Source organism: Hyla sarda, chromosome 6 (genome assembly GCF_029499605.1).
Source record: "Hyla sarda isolate aHylSar1 chromosome 6, aHylSar1.hap1, whole genome shotgun sequence".
Classification (NCBI taxonomy): domain Eukaryota; kingdom Metazoa; phylum Chordata; class Amphibia; order Anura; family Hylidae; genus Hyla; species Hyla sarda.
In genome coordinates, this window is record NC_079194.1 from 300625456 (window position 1) to 300646544 (window position 21089).

The following is a 21089-nucleotide window of genomic DNA, read 5'->3' on the forward strand; positions in this document are numbered from 1 at the left end:
CAGGGACAGGAGTAGGGGCACCATGCTGCACGCTCTTAAACGCCCTGTGAACCAATGTCTTTTCACAGCTTCCATCCATACAGGGACACAACGTTAAGCCACAACTGCAATGGAGCAAACCATTATTTACCGAGCCTCTATCTGCTCCTTAAATGAAATATGTGCTTATGGGAAGGCAGCCGTCGCAGTTTCCTAGGTGAATAATCAGCAGGCTTGCAATGCACAGAGCCGGCTGGTGATAGGACACGGTGCTGTGCGGTGGGTTGTTTAGTAGGGATATTGTCTTGTTACACACTCTACGTATTAGCATTGCAGCCCAGAGAGGCCATTCCAGAGCTGTTCTGCCGCTGCTGCTGCTGACACAATGAAATGCTATTTAACTAAATAAGCACGGGTATCACCGCATCCAATCTCCTGATGTGGCCATGGACCATGTTGTATGGTATTTATAAGACGAGTCAGTCAGGATGGTGCATTAATGTAGGACTTGTGTGTGTTTTCTATTCTGTTTTGCCTCCCAGCCAAAAAAGACATAGAAGACTAGATGGAGAGCTGGAAGAGTAGAGTAGAATAATGTCCTTCATCTTAGTGCACAAAGTACTGAGCAGGAAGGGGCTAAGGCATTGACAAAGCAGAGACTGAGAGGCTGCTGCAGGCTTCTCATCTAAGGAGCACAGTATTAATTAATTTATGGGCTCACAATGGGCTCCTTCATTGCCAACCCAAAGCCTTACCAATGCAATAAGGCACCACTGACTATCCGCACTCTCATCCGGTAGTGATACCTATATGAGATGAAGAAGACATTAACCTCAAGGCAAGTTTCACTACCTGTAAAGTGCATGACTACCACTTCTTGGGTGCAAAATTCTGGGACAAGACCCAAGCAAATCGCCAGTGGGCACACTTTCTAACAGATCGTAGCGTTTCCTCGAAAAAGTGTCAATATTGAGATATCGCAACTCCAATGGTCTCGTATAGGAAATATTGATTTTTTTTTTTTTTTTTAGTAAAGATGATAAGAGAAAAAAAAAGTTGAGCTCCTCTCTCTAGACATTCGGGAAGGATAAATAAGGATGAGTGATGATGCACCATAACCGGATGAAGAAATGCATACATTAAATTTAATCAACACCATAGAGACTATATAAATCCTCCATATTCCCATAGAGGGGGGGAATGGGCTTTAGTTCGGAGAGGTATAAAACATGGTGAGTCATACATACATAAGAAAATACACAAAGATGTCAAATAGGAGACGCTTAACTCTTGAGTGTACCCAAAACCAACCAAGTTACCCCCCCCCCCCCCCCTCAAAGTGCAGAAGCCAAGTCCAGTATTCCGTATGGTAACAGCAGAAAACATGTTTCCCCATAAGAAAGCTGCAAAATGTACTTATGTCTGAGACAATTACAGGACTTACCCATTTGACAAGATTTCGATCCTCCTTGTCTATGGGAATGCCTTCTCGTCCATCACTCTGTATGATTCTATCAGTTTTGTAAGTCACATGGAACGACCATAAAAAAATCATCTAGTGGGAAGATTGATTTCAAGGGTTGCAAGGATTCCCTTTTATTTCATCCACTCCTTAAGGTTAATGGGGAAAGAAAAAAAAGGCAAATAAAAAATTACTCCAGCAGGCTAGTCACAGAAGCATGTCGCCTGGATGATGGTGGTGAACGCATCAATGCCCAGGCTGGAGTTGCAAAGAAGAGTCTTGTTCCTGCAGAGGGTTATGGCCACCTCCAGCAATGCATTTAAAATCATACAAAAAATCCTGGAGTCTTCCAAGCACCTGTAATAATATCCCACATAGATTCGGAGATGAACCAAGTCAATAATTGGAGGGGTCACCAAGGTGGAGTCATCCCTACAGAGCCCAGGGCGAACAGGGCTTCTGCCTTTGCTGCACCATCAAACCTCTCCATCAGCCCTGGTGACTGCTGGCTCTGCCTGTGTCCTATTCTACTGCATTTCCCCAGCTCTCAGCATCTCTATGTAAAGCTGAAAGGATGGAGAAAGGTGGGGTAGGAGGGGAGAGGAGGAGGGGGGGGGGGGGGGGATTCAGTGTCTGAAGTCTTTAAGACGTTTGCAGATCCCGTCTCCTGCTCCCAAAATCTGAAGCTTCTTGTTTGACTGTGGATTCAGCAGCATTTCAATCCAGCAGCAGCTGTGGCATTGGCTTCAGCAGGGACGGAGAGGAGGCGCTAAATCATTTAGGAATCTGAAAAATAGGGAGGCTCTATGGGCTGAAGTCATTGGAGGGGCCACTTCTTTACCCACAGAGTCCCTCTGTAACGTGGCCAAGTGGAGCTGGAGACCTGGAGAAGTTGTACTAGGAATAGCAACGACATCCGGCAGGGATTTACGTCAAGTGTCTTTGCATTTAACCCTTTAAGATTTCTTACTCTAACTTGAGGGAGGTGCAGGGTATACCATGAGCATGCTGGATGGGGGACCTCATCATAGGAACAGTGGCCGTGCTGCATAGAATGGGGAAATCCAATTTCAGCACCATGGACAACAGCCAGGTTCTCCAGCCTTGTGATTTATAGGCAGCACAACGTAGATCACTACATGAATGGTGGTGAAAGGAAAGGGTTACGACAGCAACAATTACATTGCAAGTCTCCACCCTTGTGGAGCCAAATTTGAATATATATATATATATATATATATATATATATATATATATATATATATATAGTTCATACATATCCATATTAGTGATGAGCAGCAGGGGCCATATTCGAATTTACGATATTTCGCTAATATATTGACCATTATTCATCCTTTGTTCTTAAAATTTGCATATTCGCTATGTTTGTTGTCATTTGGTGCTGTTGTGACCTTTCAAGCATGTGTGGTGTTCCGTTACTGTATTTCATACGTTACCTTTGTAGAGGTCCCCATAGTCAGAGTCCCTAGGACGTCGGGGTCCCTCTCCTATAGTTATCCCCTTGTCACCCCTCAGTTAGTCTATATCTGTATAGAAGTTCCTATAAATAAAAGTATAAATATGTATATATTTAATTGCCTACCTGTTCAGTGTAGCAGGACCTGCGGGTCACGTGATTAGGTTTAGAACTCTATGGTTTTGCTATAGGACCTTTGGAGGTTCCCATGACATGTTCACCCACAATGTAATATAACGGTGAGTGACAGTTGTTATGGACCAATCCAAAACGGCCGGCCCCTGCCTATATAAGGGACACGCGCCATCTCTCTTCTCTCTTGGGTTGCTGATTCTGGAAGAGGTAGGACCTCCGCAGCTTACAAGACAATTTACTAGGCCAAAGCCTTGCGGCCTCGGCCTCTAACATAGCGGATAGACTAAGCAATTCCCCGCTACTCATCGCAAGATCACTGGACCTAAACGCACCCTTAAATCCAGCGGATCTATGCTACAAAATCTCTGAGAAGCTAAATTGAGCTTATCTGATCCCAACCGACTGTCAATCGCTGCTCAGCTATATCTATAGAGACTCTGTTATCTGGACTGATACAATTGCTGCATGTACAGAAATTCTTCAGTAAAAGTTCCTGCAAGTTTTCAGTAAACAGCGGTTGTGGACAATCCTTTATTCTGCATTCACCTATTGCTCTTGGGAAGGGTGGTAATAGGCCTATCAAGATTACAGCAACCCGCAACCCGTTATGCCCCCTCCCGTAGAAATAAATGGAGGGGGTGTGACGTGACGTGACGTCCCCTTCTCGGAAGTCCGGCGGTTTCCGAAACTTCAGACGCAGCTACGCATAGAATGCGGGCTGCTGCAGGGAGATCATGGGGGGGGGGGGGCCCAGCGGTGGGCCCCCTGTGATCAGATAGGGATAAGATGTTTTTGCCCGGAATACCCCTTTAATGTTTTTCTTTTTTAGAGCACTTTAGTCTGGATCTGCACATGTATCCTGAGTTCAGCCATGGCTTCTTATTCTGTATTCGTGTATCTAGATTTTATCCTTGTTATGTTTGTAGTAGTTCTTGGAGTCTGTTTAGACTAATCCGGTTTTCAGTCCAGTGTTCAGAATTTAGTATTCCTGTTTAGTTCTTGGAGTCTGTTTAGACTTATATGGTTCTCAGTCCAGTCTTCAGTATTTAGTATTCCTGTTTATTATTGGGCGCGAATATTCGCATTTCAAATTTTTATCGCGGATATTGTAAATTTGCGAATATTTGCTATATATTAAAATTTACGAATGTTCTTTTTCTTTCTTTCACAGAACACATCACAGTGATTGATCATCATTCCTCTCCAAAAATGCTCCAATACTAGTTACTGTGTGAGACTGTGGAGCGCGAATATTTCGCATATTCGCATATTCACATATTCCTTCTTTTAGCTTGTGGGCCAATGAAAATGATGCAAATACACTTGTTAGAGGTTATCAACATCCCTAGCAACCAATAGTAAAGTTTCCCACCCCTTCACTATATGATTCCTCCCAGCAGCGTTTTTTTTGCAGTTTCATGTGCGATTACGCGAATATGCAACGAATACACAAATACACAACGAATATAACGAATACACAAAATTTGCGAATATAGGACAAATGTTCATCCATATATTTTCTAAATATGCGAATTCTAATATCGCCAATGCCGCTCATCACTATTCTTGTTTAGAATCTAGACCCGTATTCCTCCATGTTATGGAGTTTGGCTTTTGAAGTTTTCTTGTATCTTTCTAGTGTTAATTGTGTTCTAGTAATCCTGACCTCTATGGTGTCTGACTATCAGTTAACCCATTCATCCCCTGCATATCCTGGTCCTGTCTAGTTGTGTTATCATTCTGTTTTCCAGTCTTGTACATATTATCATATCTACCGTTTATCTTGTCTATGGTTCCTAAACTAAAAGTCAATATGCTATATTATGTCTTGATATTCCTGTGTGTTGATTATTATGTTAACCCCTCGTGTTCTTGACATGTACTCCGACCTTGTACAGTATCCATTTATTATTTTGGCTCTGATGCCCCAGCACATTATTGCAGTGTATAGACCAGACCAGCTCCAAGTTGATATTCTCCACTAGGGTGTCTGTGCAAGTAGGTAGGGAAAGTGGCTTTTGGGAAAGTTAGGGCACACTTCTTCCCTGCCCTACATGATGATCATGACACCAAGAGGCAAGAAATGGAACGATCTAGGTATATTTACAGCCAGACTGCTGTTATAGTGGGAGCTTCAGATTAAACATCCAGAATGCTTATATAAAAGGAGGATCAGGCTACACAGCCAAACTGCTGTATTATGACGGGTAGGGGCTCCTGACTACATAACCACACAGGTTTTTTTTAGGGGGTTCCAAACAACAAGTCAGACTGTTGCTATAGGGAGAGCTCCAGACTGCACAACCACACTGATGTTATAGAGGGCAGTCCATAAAACACAGCAAAGACTGCTGTTATAGGGGGAGCTCCAGACTATACTGCTAGACTGCTGTTATAGGGGGAGCTCCAGACTATACTGCTAGACTTCTGTTATAGGGGGAGCTCCAGACTACACAGCCAGACTTCTGTTATAGGGGGTGATCCAAACTACACAGCCAGACTGCTGTTATAGGAGGAGCTCCAGACTATACACCCAGATGGCTGTTATAAGGACCCTAATCTCCTGTCGGAATGGAACAGTGGCTCGTCTTTTTTCCCATATGGCAGGGTCACATGGATAGATCTGCAGCGTATTTTATGCTGTGGATCCACCCATGACTGACCCTACAGTGTGCCTCCAGCTGTTCCTGCCTGCTCATAGCAACAATCCACGTCTAGGAGCAGACACACAGCGATCCTCAAGTTGCAGCGCGCATGCGCAGTGTATCAGCAGACATCGTTGCCTCTACCCCTGCCCCTTGAGCTAGGCCGAGAGCAGCCGCGATGTCTGTGACTACACTGCGCATGCACGCTGCGACTTGCAGAACACTGTGTGTCCACTCGTTGCGGCGGATTACTGCTACGAGCAGGCACAGCTGGAGGCACAACGTAGGGTTCGTCATCAGAAGATCTGCAGCGTAAAATACACTGCAGATCTGTTCCATTTGATGCTACCCGTAGACAATAAATGGAGAGGTAACGTGCATACTCAACTTTCATATATTCAGTGTATAGATACTGTGTACATGTATTTGCTTTAGGAATAAATTTAAATAATAAAATTGTGTCTGTCTATAGTGCCCACCAGGGAGAGATAAGGAGGTGATTTTAACACTGGTTTATTATTCAGCGAGTTCTCTAAGGTCATCTCCAGCCTTCAGGTTATAACTTATCTGGTCACTACAGAGATTTATCTAGGAATCAATAATGAATATTTAATCCATGTAACTAAGACAAGAATGTCATGTTTTCACAGTCATGATGATACAATCTACTAACTTTACTGTTTTGGAATCAGTATTTAATGCCCAAAAGCAATTGGATCACACATGAATGAATGACAACCAGACTCCCTATGGCTGATGGGTGACGTGATTTGATTGGATGAGTAGTGCTTCTTATTAATCAGACTTCTGCACTAAATGGGTAAAAGACATCTAGATGCCATTGCTTGAAAGGGTATTATTTTAGGATTTAGAAAAGGTCGGACTTAAAGTGTAGCTCCCACCAAGTAATATATAATATAATCTGTCCCTACCTATTAGTAATCTAGCCCTAACCCCCTACCTGGCTTTAAAAAAAATTAAATCGCTTTAATAGAGCAGATTTAGTGCTTCTAAATCTGCTCTATAAAGCAGGGCAGGAAGCAGCGCGTCCCAGCAAGCGCAACGTCACTGATGCCTTGCTGGGCGCTTGCTTCCGCCCTCAGATCGTCTATGCAGCGCTCCTGTCGGGAGCGCGCATAGATGATCTGCCAATAGCACGGCAGGCAGCTCCGGGGTCTCCTCCTCCCTGTTTACCTGTGCATGTGCTATCCAGGGAGGAGGAGTAGAGGAGCATCGCCGGCCTGCCGTGCACGATAATACTGCCGAGACCCGGGACCGATTACAATAATGGTAGCTATTCTAAATAACTTACCCATCCGGAGGATCAGCGCAGCAATGAGTGCGAGCGCTGCCTCCGGACAGGGTAACGGGGGCGGGCGGGGCCGCGCGCGAGGCCAGTGGAGCTGGCCAATGCGCGTAGCCCCAGTTATCAGTGTGCTTGCTCTCGCCTGTTTGATTGACAGGCGGGAGCGAGCACAGCAGTGCCTGGATTTCAACTCATTGCCAGGCTGAAATGAGTCGAAATCCAGTAGTGACGTCACTGCTGAATGCATTCGGCCACTAGGAGGGCCACCCCTAGTGGCCGAATTTAAAAGTGATTTTAAACTTGTTTAAAATCACTTTTTTTAATTAAAGTATATTAGAGATATGTTGTAGTACTTAAGTACTACAACATATCAATTTTTTTACTTCATGACAGTGCCCATTTAAATCTCATCTTTACCTTAAAACAGTAATTCCCAGCCAGTGTGCCTCCAGATGTTGCAAAACTACAACTCCCAGTATGCCCGGACAACACACTGGGAGTTGGAGAGGAAGTGTGTAACAACTATTTATCTTGATCCCATAGAGATAGCAGCAGTATACAGATAGAGCTGGAGGGAGATGTATAACTAATATATATATATATTCTGATCCTATAGAGTTGCCCCTCTATTTATCTTGATCCCATATAGATAGCAGCAGTATACAGATAGAGCTGGAGGGAGATGTATAACTAATATATATATTCTGATCCTATAGAGTTAGTAACAGCAGTATACAGAAAGAGCTGGGAGGGGAGGTGTATAACTACTATAAATCCTGAACACATATACATAGCAGCAGTATAGAGATAGAGCTGGAGGGGAGGGGTATAACAACTATATAGCCTGATCTCGTAGAGAAAGAAGCAGCAGTATACAGAGCTAAAGGGGAAGTGTATACCTACTATATATCCTGATCCAATGGAGATAGCAGCAGCAGCATACAGATAGAGCTGGGAGGGGCATAGTACAATTAATATATATATATATATATATATATATATATATATATATATATATATATATACTGATCCCATGTAGATAGCAGCAGTACACATAAATAGCTAAAGGTGAGGTATTTAAAGGGGTATTCCAGGCAAAAACTTTTTTATATATATATCAACTGGCTCCGGAAAGTTAAACAGATTTGTAAATTATATAAAAGAGTTGGAGAGGCTCTTGTCTGACTACCCACCAAATAAACCCGGGCTACCTAATGAGACACTTATACCCAAGGTGTCAGATTGTAGTTTGTCTGTAGAAATATATATATTAGGGCTCAGGGTTTGAGACAACTGGACAGGTTGTGTTTAAAGTAATATTTCAATTTATTGATTGTATATAATGTGACAATTGAATATTAGATAAAATGTAAATAGCAGCAACTGCGTCTCACAGGGCCCTTGTGTAGGCGCAGCACCAACTATTAAGAACTACAGCATATGTATAGTGCAGTATATAAAATATAAAAATATACTTGTAAAAAATTATAAAAGATATAAAATAAGAATATAGAGACCACCATAAACATATATATAGAGAGGGATCTGGGTGGGAGAGTCTTAGTCCATCCTCTATGGTAAATAATCTCCTCTCATAAAAAAGTCCTGCTCATATAGACCGATTCTGGTATTGTGGTAACCAATGGCAACCATAAGGTTAGTAACCCGTAGCAACCGTTCTGATGAGTCCGGCTATTTCAGCACTTCAACGTTTAAGTAGAAGATAAACTTGATATTTGTAGACAATATTCAACATGAACAGCTAGTGTGCAGTCACTGTTAATATGCATGCATATTTGTATGATACTTTGTATCTCACCGCTCCCGGACACTGATGCGCTGGACTTCACGGGGATGCTGCGATCTCCTCCTGATGCGCTGTGTAATCCTGCAGTGTATTAGCACTGAGTAGCTGTCTTGGTAAGCGGCAGCATCACCGGAGACTCGGCCATCTCCCACAGTGGTGATGTTGGTAGATGGTGGGTTGCGGGTGGTGTTGTCGCAGCGGTTCTGCGGATGCGCACGTACATGTGCCGGTGGCGTCCTCGTGGCAGCGAGGCGCGGATGTCTCCTTCACCGGGTGTCGGGTGATTGACAGTTTATTGTCCGGTATCGGACTGCTATTGACTTAAGCAGGGCAAATATACTGGTGGTCTCAATAGGTATTGAGGGGACACTGGACGCGTTTCAGAACTCTCTCAGTCCTTTCTTCAGCAGCAAAGAATAAGTCATTATATACAATAAGTCACATTATATACAATCAATAAATTGAAATATTACTTTAAACACAACCTGTCCAGTTGTCTCAAACCCTGAGCCCTAATATATATATTTCTACAGATTTGTAAATTACTTCTATTAAAAAATCTTAATCCTTCCAATAGTTATTAGCTTCTGAAGTTTTCTGTCTAACTGCTCAATGATGATGTCACGTCCCGGGAGCTGTGCATGATGGGAAAATATCCCCATAGGAACTGCACAGCTCCCGGGACGTGAGTCATCATCAGAAAGCAGTTAGACAGAAAACAGCAACTCAACTTCAGAAGCTAATAACTATTGGAAGGATTAAGATTTTTTAATAGAAGTAATTTACAAATCTGTTTAACTTTCAGGAGCCAGTTGATATATATAAAAAAGTTTTGGCCTGGAATACCCCTTTAACTACTATATATCCTGATCCCATAGATATAACAGCAGCAGTATACAGACAGAGCTGGACGGGGAGTGTTTATCCTGAGATAGCAGCACCATAGAGAGAGAGAGAGCTGGGAGGGGAGATGTATAATTGTTATATATACTGATCCCATAGAGATAGATGGAGCTTGAAAGGAGGGGTCTGGAAGTTAGAAGTAGTGTTGAGCGGCATAGGCCATATTCGAATTTGCGAATATTCGCGAATATACGAACGAATATTCGTCATATATTCGCGAATATTCGCATATTCGTAATATTCTCGTTTTATTTTCGCATATGTGCAAATTCGCGTATGCGAAAATTAACATATGCGAAAATTTGCATATACAAAAATTAACAAAAACATTTTCGCATATGCGAACATTCGCACACCAGTCTCACACAGTAGTATTACAGCCTTCTTTACACCATACAAGCTGGAAGCAGAGAGAGGTGATCACTCTGATGTGTACTGTGAAAAAAAAACAAAAAAACATTCGTAATTACGAATATATAGTGGTATATTCGCGAATTCGCGAATATGCGATATTCGCGAATAAAATTCGCATTGCGAATATTCGCGAGCAACACTAGTTAGAAGGCAGGGGTCTGGTTGTGATGATGTCATCTTGTAGTCCACAGGAAGTCATTCTGAAATCCTGCTGTAACCATTAGGCCCTGGAAGATTTGGAGAGTCAGACTTGTGATCACATGACCAAACTAGGTGTCCAATTTATTTACAAAATTTTTGGTGTTTTTCTACATCCTGTTTAAAAATAAACAAATCATTAAAAAAAAAAAAAAAAAACATAAACATGTTAATGTGTTCTGAGTTTTTCTAGGGCCTATTTCATACCATTTTTTCCACATACTTTCAATCCTTGGATCACATTTTCAAAGAAAGACATGACTTGTTTCAGGAAAAATGCAGCTGAAATTTTTTATACAAATAATAATACAATAAAATATAATACAATAATAATATTTTACAGTACAGACCAGAAGTTTGGACACCTTCTCATTCAGAGTTTTCTTTATTTTCATGACTATGAATATTGTAGATTCGCATTGAAGGCATCAAAACTATGAATTATCACATGTGGAATTATATACATAACAAAAAAGTGTGAGAATATGTCATATTCTAGGTTCTAGCCACCTTTTGCTTTGATTACTGCTTTGCACACTCTTGAATTCTCTTGATGAGCTGTAGTCACCTGAAATGGTCTCCAACAGTCTTGAAGGAGTTCCCATGATGCTTAGCACTTGTTGGCTCTTTTTGCCTTCACTCTGCGGTCCAGCTCACCCCAAACCGATTGGGTTCAGGTCCGGTGACTGTGGAGGTCAGGTCATCTGGCAGCGCAGCACCCCATCACTCTCCTTCTTGGTCAAATAGCCCTTACACAGCCTGGAGGTGTTTGGGGTCATTGTGCTGTTGGTCCAACTAAACGCAAACCGGATGGAATAGCAGCTGCTGCAAGATGCTGTGGTAGCCATGCTGGGTCAGTATGCCTTCAATTTTGAATAAATCCCCAACAGTGTCACCAGCAAAGCCCCCCCCCCCCCCCACACACACACACCATCAAACCTCCTCCTCCACACCTTCACACCTCCTCCCCCACACCATCACACCTCCTCCTCCACACCATCACACCTCCTCCCCCACACCATCACACCTCCTCCCCCACACCATCACACCTCCTCCCCCACACCATCACACCCTCTCCTCCACACCATCACACCTCCTCCCCCACACCATCACACCTCCTCCCCCACACCAGCACACCTCCTCCCCCACACCATCACACCTCCTCCTCCACACCATCACACCTCCTCCTCCACACCATCACACCTCCTCCCCCACACCATCAAACCTCCTCCTCCACACCTTCACACCTCCTCCCCCACACCATCACACCTCCTCCTCCACACCATCACACCTCCTCCCCCACACCATCACACCTCCTCCCCCACACCATCACACCTCCTCCTCCACACCATCACACCTCCTCCTCCACACCATCACACCTCCTCCCCCACACCATCACACCTCCTCCCCCACACCATCACACCTCCTCCCCCCCACCATCACACCTCCTCCTCCACACCATCACACCTCCTCCCCCACACCATCACACCTCCTCCTCCACACCATCACACCTCCTCCCCCACACCATCACACCTCCTCCCCCACACCATCACACCTCCTCCTCCACACCATCACACCTCCTCCTCCACACCATCACACCTCCTCCTCCACACCATCACACCTCCTCCTCCACACCATCACACCTCCTCCTCCACACTATCACACCTCCTCCTCCACACCATCACACCTCCTCCCCCACACCAGCACACCTCCTCCTCCACACCAGCACACCTCCTCCTCCACACCATCACACCTCCTCCTCCACACCATCACACCTCCTCCTCCACACCATCACACCTCCTCCTCCACACTATCACACCTCCTCCTCCACACCATCACACCTCCTCCCCCACACCAGCACACCTCCTCCTCCACACCAGCACACCTGTGAAGTGAAAACCATTTCAGGTGACTACCTCTTGAATCTCAAAAAGAGAATGCCAAGAGTGTGCAAAGCAGGAATCAAAGCAAAAGGTGACTACTTGGAAGAACCTAGAATATGACAGATTTTCAATTGTATCACACTTTTTTTGTTATGTCTATAATTCCACATGTGTTAATTCATAGTTTTGATGCCTTCAGTGTGAATCTACAATATTCATAGTCATAAAAATAAAGAAAACTCTGATTGAGAAGGTGTGTCCAAACTTTTGGTCTTTACTGTATATATATATATATATATATATATATATATATATATATATATATACATTATTTTTTTATTTATTTTTTTTGTATTTTTTTTTTTAAGTTGGATCTTGAGGAAAGTGTGTTCTGAATTACATTTTTATATGTTTCTAGGGTAAATTATAAAAATGAAAAATAATTGATACTTACCTGTCTGAGTGCCTTCCATCCCCTACTGCTTTCTACTCGTTACTACTTCTGAGAAGAGATGTCTCAGAAGGACCTGTCCACTCAGCCAATCACTGGCCGAGTGGTGTCCTCTCATCCCCCTACATCATGCTGTGCCCCCCCCCCCCATGTGCCCAACTGAATTAGCCCCCATTTACACTAAATTGCTGTAGCCAGTCCATCCAGCCAGCCTGCCTGCAGGGCCCTACCAGCCATTCTCCAAGCCCTGGAATGGCTGTACAGCTACAGCAGGCAGGGTCAATATACTCACAAGCGTCACTGCGAAGGTCGCACTGCTGTCCCATGAGTACGTGTTGCACAGCGTGTCTAAAGCCAGGGCAGTGTGATTGTAGTTTAGCAACAGGGAACCAGCAGCTGTTGCTTAATCTACAACACCTATCATTCCCAGACAGCCTTGGCCTATCTGGGAATGATGGGTTGCTTTTACTACCTAAAGGGGGCATCTTTTATTACCACCTAATGGCGACTGCTTCTGTTTAAAGCAGCGCTGTAATCTACATACCCACAGATACATAGATATTATACATTGTGGCCGTTTTCCTTTTTATTTATTTATTTTTTTGCCTGTCAACTTCGGAAGGGGTTCCCCGCGCAATTTTTTTTTTTTTACAAGGGGTTCCCCAAGACGAAAACGGTTGGGAAACACTGATGTATGGTGATAATATTCCCTCTTGTATCCTGGTATTATTGGCAATATTGAATAGTATACAGGATTTGGTCGGTAACACTATGATGATAATATATATGGTGATAATAGTCCGCCTTATATACTGGTATTATTTGGTAACTATATGATTTATTTTCTAGTGTGCATGTCTATCATAGGAATTTGTTTTACCTATGCTAATGTTTGACAGGGAATTGCGCAGAAAATAAGTGACAAGTCAACTTTGTTTCCACAAGGACACATGCTGAAGCTGCCTTTGAAATCAATAGGACCCTCTGTGTCCCCCCACGCTGCCCACAGCACATATACAATTTTGCGCCTGAATTATATAAATGTGGCATTGTTATAATTGCCCCCCCCCCCCCCCCCCCCCACACACACACACACACTTTTGTCCTGGCCTCCAGTGTGCCCTTCCAAAATTTGAAAGGTGGAGACCCTACTGCCAGCGGAATTCCATCTGCAACAAAGTTCCATTGTTTTCAATAGGACTCTGCTGCTCAGTTCAGACTGAGGTATCGCCGGAGCGGAATTCCTCCCGTACATCTGCTGAAAGAATGAACATGTTTATTCTTTGGGCAGAATTTTGCCGGGACTGCATTGCCGTCTATGGAGACACCAATGTCTGTGCCGTCCTGTCACCAAAGAATTAGGCGGTGCAAGTGGACAATGTCCATAGTGTAGACAAGCCCCTATCCCCGCGATCTCTGTGACATCCCGCCACCCCCCCCTCCATTCATGTCTATGAGATGGGGCGTGACAGCTGTCACACCCTCTCCCATAGACATGAATGGAGGGGGCGTGGCCTTACGTCACATCACCAGTCCTGGAAACACAGAGGTTTCCGAGACTAGAGAAGCAGCCCCGCATAGAATGCGGATGCTGCACGGAGATTGCTGGGGGTCCCAGCTGCGGGCCCCCAACGATCAGACATCTTATCCCTATCCTTTGTAATGAGAAAAACGCAGGCAAAATGATAAATAAATAAAAAAATAATAATAATCTATACTAATACATAAAGAAAATGCCACAAAAAATGGATCATGGAGGAGAAAAATTAATGGGCATTTTTATAAATAAATTTTTTGTCTGTTTTTTGTGGCTTTTTTATTTATTTATTTATTTGTCACATTTTTTTGTGACATTTTTTAATTACATATATATACATATATATATATATATATATATATATATATATATATATATATATATATATATATATTTGCCATTTGAAATTTATTCTAAGACATTCTTGGATCATTATTCATGTATCTGGATGGTTTGTGGAGTCCCAGTTTGCTCGCCATTGTTTTCGGTAATGAAGCTTGTGATGCGGTGTATTTGATATGATGTGTAGATGTTTATTGCCAACGCTTTGGATGATCGCAGAATGTTCCCTGATTATACAATGTTCGGCTTCGCTCTTAGCAGTTCCTGGGCCGTAATTAGGGTTGAATTGATAATCTCTGGACAGAAGCCCATCTGTCTGCGCTCCAGACTCCAGTTTGCCTGGGATGCACCAAGATGTTTCCACCGGGTATCTGCATCATGTGGATTCATATAATGTACGGTGTAAAGCACAAGAAATGAATATTTGAGTCCATCACACTACAGCCAACACGCTGCATTATTATTTTTTGCCTCTATGCAAAAATAGTGTCAATGGGAACAAAGCCTGAGGTTATTCCTGACTGCAGGATCAGCAGGATCAGACGACACAGCACAGGGATAGCCTGAAGATGGGTTCAGATTACGAAATATTCCTGCGTAAGATTCTAAGGGAATCTATCGGTGCTAGGACAGGGCACACATTGCCGAAACACATAGATGGCAATGTATTTGGCACGTTATTCCACAGAAAGATTGATTAAGTTAAAGGGGTTGTACAGTGAGAGGTAACATATCCCCTATTTTGTGGATAGGTGTCTGATCTCTGGGGAGGGGGGCAACCAGTGGGACCCCCAACGATCTCCTAAACTGGTCCAGGCCCTCCGAGGAGGTGCCGGGAACAGCACGTGCTCTATTCAGTTCTATAGGAGCTCTGGATATGCCCAACTACAGCACTCAGATCATTACGGTGCTCAAATAGAGAATGAATGCAGTGTGGGCTGTCACCCCAGAGAGCCAGGGGTCCATTCAGGAGATTGCAGGGTGCTGATATTCCATCAATTGCACTGTGCAGTGGGATCCCATTGACAACAAAGGGACTCTGCTGCACTAGAGTTTCCAAGTGAAATTTCAAAGCGGAATTCCGCTTGATAATTCTGTAGTATAAACCCAACATGAAAGTTTTGCCCCTTAGCTGTCCTCTTAATGTGTACCTGTCACAAAAAAAAAGAAAAATTTGACATGTCCTAAGACACATCAAAAGTTTTTAGTGGTCAGGGTCTCAGTGTTCAGCCCCCTATCGATGATGAGAATGAGCAGAAGAAGAAACGGGCAGCAGTGCGCTCTACTCGCTGTTGTGTTACTATTAGGGTGCGTTCACACGTGTGTATTTTCTGCTGCAGATTTGCTTCAGCAGATTTATCTACCCATTAAAATCAATGGGCAGCAAAATCTGCAGCAGCAGATCTGCAGCAAAAATACGCTCGTGTGAACGCACCCTTAGACCTGGATGGCCCCATAGAGTTACATAACGTTGGTACAGGTCACGTGGCACAGAGACTAGAGAAAATAGGCTATATGCGCACCTCTGCCGACTCGTTCTCAGACCCCATCCAATCAGAACTTTTAATATGTCTCTACGACATCTCAAAAGTTTTTTCCCATGACAGTGCCAATTTAAAGGGGTAATCCAACATAAGATGACTTTACTTGTTACCTGTCAGCCAGCAATGGACATGTTTACCAAGAATATATGCTTGTGTTGGTGGTAAATGGCCTTGTCCTTTGTCCCCCATTATGCTGATGGCCTGCATCTGTGCCCTCTCTCCAACTACAATCCCCAGGATCCCTTTTTTCTTGGTGGGAGGTGACTAATCGCCCTCCCACACAGCAACCACCCCACCCATTGCAGCACAGCTAGGCTCTCTTCCATGCATGCTGTGCTTGGAGCTACAATTTCCTGCCACCCTGTGGAAAATTATCTTCCTCCCACAAAGCATCCTCTCAACTCACTTAAGCAATGTAATGCTCCCTTTCAACACCCAACAAGTGATTAGTGTGATTAATGTTGCAGTCCATTCTGCAACCTGGGAAAGGCCTGAGACAACACTCATTTTGTATGCTACTAAAAATGAACATCTGGGGCAAAGATCACATAAAAATGCAAGACCACTATCAACCACAGGTACAAATGTGATAGCCTGGGGATGTAGGGTATGGGGAGTGTAGCTGTGCAGTAATTAAAGGGTGCATGTTCACCCTCAATAATGCTTTTCCTACCGCCACCCTTCCCAAGAGCGATAGGGAGGTAGATAATAATAGATTGTCCACAACCGGAGAGTTTCTGAAACAGTATTAACTTTTACTGAAGGTTTTCTGCAAGCTTCAATAACATTACAGTCTCTCAGCATAACAACGGCTTTCCTTGGAGATTGACAAAGGTTGGGACTTTAGCATTTAGAGTCTTTTAGTACTGTGCGTTATTCCACTGGATTTAGGGGTTTAGTTGCGGTCCAGTAGACACGGGCGGGCCAGTCCATAGCTTCAATGCCTTCCTCTTATAGGAATTGCTGACACACTCCAGCCACATGAGGTCTAGCATTGTCTTGCATTAGGAGGAACTCAGGGCCAACTGCACCAGCATATGGTCTCACAAGGGGTCTGAGGATCTCCGTACCTAATGGCAGTCAGGCTACCTCTGGCAAGCACATGGAGGGCTGTGTGGCCCCCTAAAGAAATGCCATCCCACACCATTACTGACCCACTGCCAAACCGGTCATGCTGGAGGATGTTACAGGCAGCAGAACGTTTTCCACGGCATCTCCAGACTCTGTCATGTCTGTCACATGTGCTCAGTGTGAACCTGCTTTCATCTGTCAAAAGCAGAGGGCACCAGTGGCGGCGAATTTACCAATCTTGGTGTTCTCTGGCAAATGCCAAACGTCCTGCACAGTGTTGGGCTGTAAGCACAACTCCCACCAGTGAACGTGGGGCCTTCATACCACCCTCATGGAGTCTGTTTCTGACCATTTTAATGGACACATGCACATTTGTGGCCTGCTGGAGGCATTTTTCAGGGCTCTGGCAGTGCTCCTCCTGCTCCTCCTTGCACAAAGGCTGAGGTAGCCGTCCTGCTGCTGGGTCATTGCCCTCCTACGACCTCCTCCACATCTACTGATGTACTGGCCTGTCTCCTGGTTGCGCCTCCATGCTCTAGACACTATGCTGACAGACACAGCAAACCTTCTTGCAACAGCTCACATTGATGTGCCATCCTGGATGAGCTGCACTACCTGAGCCACTTGTGTGGGTTGTAGACTCCGTCTCATGCTACCACTAGAGTGAAAGCACTGCCAGAATTCAAAAGTGACCAAAACACCAGCCAGGAAGCATAGGACCTGAGAAGTGGTCTGTGGTGACCACCTGCAGAACCACTCCTTTATTGGGAGTGTCTTGCTAATTGCCTATATTTTCCACCTGTTGTCTGTTCCATTTGCACAACAGCATGTGAAATTGATTGTCAATCAGTGTTGCTTCCTGAGTGGACAGTGGGATTTCACACAAGTGTCATTGACTTGGAGTTACATTGTATTGTTTACACGTTCCCTTTATTTTTTTGAGCAGTGTATTATTATGAAGCTACTTTTACCATTTTTGCTGGAGTGTTCTTTACAGATACAGTAGATGCTGCCTGTAGTGTGCACAACATCTAGTTAACACAGTGTGCCGGTGAATCATGAAGTGCTTTAGTCCAGTTAACATCTACTTTCCAGCTGTACTGTACAGATTGGGATTGAATCAGCAGAGTAAGCAGGGTTAGCATCTCATTGCATTGTTCATTCAGTATGGGATATCAGAGGAATCATTATTATAACATTGGAAATAATTAAAACATGGGGGATTTAAAAGTGTTTTACACTAAATAATCTAGGGGCAAATATAAAACAAACAAAAAAATTGCACTCAGTCCAGCACCTTACCCTTCTATGTGACTGCTGCTGTCAATGATTCGGTGCAGCATCCCATACTGAATGTATGGGGACAGCATTAAGGAGGAGTGTACATAGAAGAAAGAGGGCCTCATAGCAAATATCTAAATGGACTTTTTTACTATGGTGTCTTATTTTGACTTGCAAGTCAGAAAGGTCCCTTTTTTCCCATGACCCATTGGTCAATACTTAATTTTCGTTAGTTCCCTATAGAATTTCTCATCAATAGAAAAAAAACACTTGTGAAGAAAAAAATGCATCAAAACTGCTAATAATGTGAAATGACACCAACCTACTTATGAGTCTCATCAGTTTAGGCTTCTGGTTCTTGGAGTCTAGCCAGGTGGCTAAATTAATTTTATTAGGTTAATTAAAGTGATGAGACTCCACCCCCTCTCTCTGTGCAGAGCCACCCAAATTTTTAAAAAAATTGTAAATTTCGGGGCTTCTGTTTCTACCCCGTGCATTTTTCGGTAAAAATGACACCTTCTCTTTATTCTGTAGATCCATACGATTAAAATGATACCCTACTGTCAGGATTCAGCAGGCTGGAGGTGGATCCTCTGTGTCAGAGAGGGATTGGCGTGGACCGTGTCGGTGGACCGGTTCTAAGTTGCTACTGGTATTCACCAGAGCCCGCCGCAAAGCGGGATGGTCTTGCTGCGGCGGTAGCAACCAGGTCGTATCCACCGGTAACGGCTCAACCTCTCTGACTGCTGAGACAGGCGCGGTACAGAAGGACAAGGCAAGAGCAAGGTCGGACGTAGCAGAAGGTCAGGGCAGGCAGCAAGGGTCGTAGTCAGGGGCAACATCAGAAGGTCTGGAACACAGGCTTGGGACATACACAAAACGCTTTCACTGGCACAATGGCAACAAGATCCGGCAATACAGGGAAGGGGAAGTGAGGTTATATAGGCGTGGAGCAGGTGGGAGCTAATTACACTGATTGGGCCAGGCACCAATTAGTGGTGCACTGGCCCTTTAAATCTTAGAGAGCTGGCGCGCACGCACCCTAGAGAGCAAAGCTGTGCGCGCCAGAACGTGACAGCCGGGGACCGGGACAGGTGAGCAGACTGGGATGCGATTCGTGAGCGGGCGCGTCCCGCTATGCGAATCGCATCCCCGCCGGCAGTGTCAGTGCAGCGCTCCCGGTCAGCGGGTCTGACCGGGGCGCGGCAGAGAGGAGAACGCTGCGAGCACTCCGGGGAGGAGCAGGGACCCGGAGCGCTCGGCGTAACACCTACTTATATAGGTTTAATTTTGTACTTCTGAAAAAAATCATAACTACATGCGGGAAAATTTATACGTTTAAAATTGTCATTTTCTGACCCCTATAACTTTTTAATTTTTCCGCATATGGGGCAGTATGTGGGCTCATTTTTTGCGCCGTGATCTGAAGTATTCAGTGGTACTATTTTTGTATTGATCAGACTTTTTGATCGCTTTTTATTCATTTTTCATTATATAAAAAGCGACCAAAAATACACTATTTGGACTTTGGAATTTTTTTTTTGCGCTTACACCATTGACCGTGCAGTTTAATTAACAATATATTTTTATAATTCGGACATTTCCACACGCGGTGATACCACATATGTTTATTTTTATTTACACAGTTTTTTTTTGTTAAAATGGGAAAAGGGGGGTGATTCAAACTTTTATTAGGGAAGGGGTTAAATGATCTTTTTTCCCTTTTTTTCCCTTTTGTTTGCAGTGTTATAGCTCCCATAGGAGGCTATAATACTGCACACACTGATCTTTTACATTGATCAATGGTTTCTCATGGGAAACCATTGATCAATGATTCTGCCGCTTGACTGCTCATGCCTGGATCAAAGGCACTGAGCAGTCATTCGCGATCGGACACCAGTAGGCAAGGTAAGGGACCCTCCTACTGTGTCACAGCTGTTCGGGATGCCGCTATTTCGCCGCGGACTTCCCAAACAGCCCCCTGAGCTAACCGGCAACGATTTATTTTCACTTTAGATGCAGCGTTTAACTTTGAACACCACATCTAAAGGGTAAATAGCATGCGGCGCTGTGATCAGTGCTGCACGCTATTTGCCACGGGTCCTGGCTGTTGTTAAAGGCTGGGGCTGAACCGCTATGACGCGAGGCCACGCCATGGTCCCGCGTTGTAAAACGGGAGCGGACTCAGGGCATACATGTACGCCCTTGGTCCTTAACAGGTTAGCACTGACTACCACGTTGTTCGTAAAATTTGTTAACGTGTTCTCGTTAAATCCCTAGGTGGTGACCCGTCGTCATATCCGGTCACTTTTTACGGATAGGGGCTGCTGCATCGGCATCACGTCATGGTATCCTGGCTCATGTGATTAGGAAGTTGGGGCGCTGGAAATTCAGTACTTATATGCGTTACATCCCCAATCCTAAGTCAGAAATGTATATTGTCAGGATCTAGTTAGCATGTAGTATGCGTTTAGTTTATGGTGTTTAGTTAGGTAGGTACGCTATTCTCATGAGCACCAACCACAAATATATATATATATATATATATATATATATATACTTTAACTCCTTTTTATTGATTGCAGTTGATTTGATGAAAATGGTTGCAAAAATGTGCATAACTTTTAGACTGGATATAAGGGTACATGATGGTT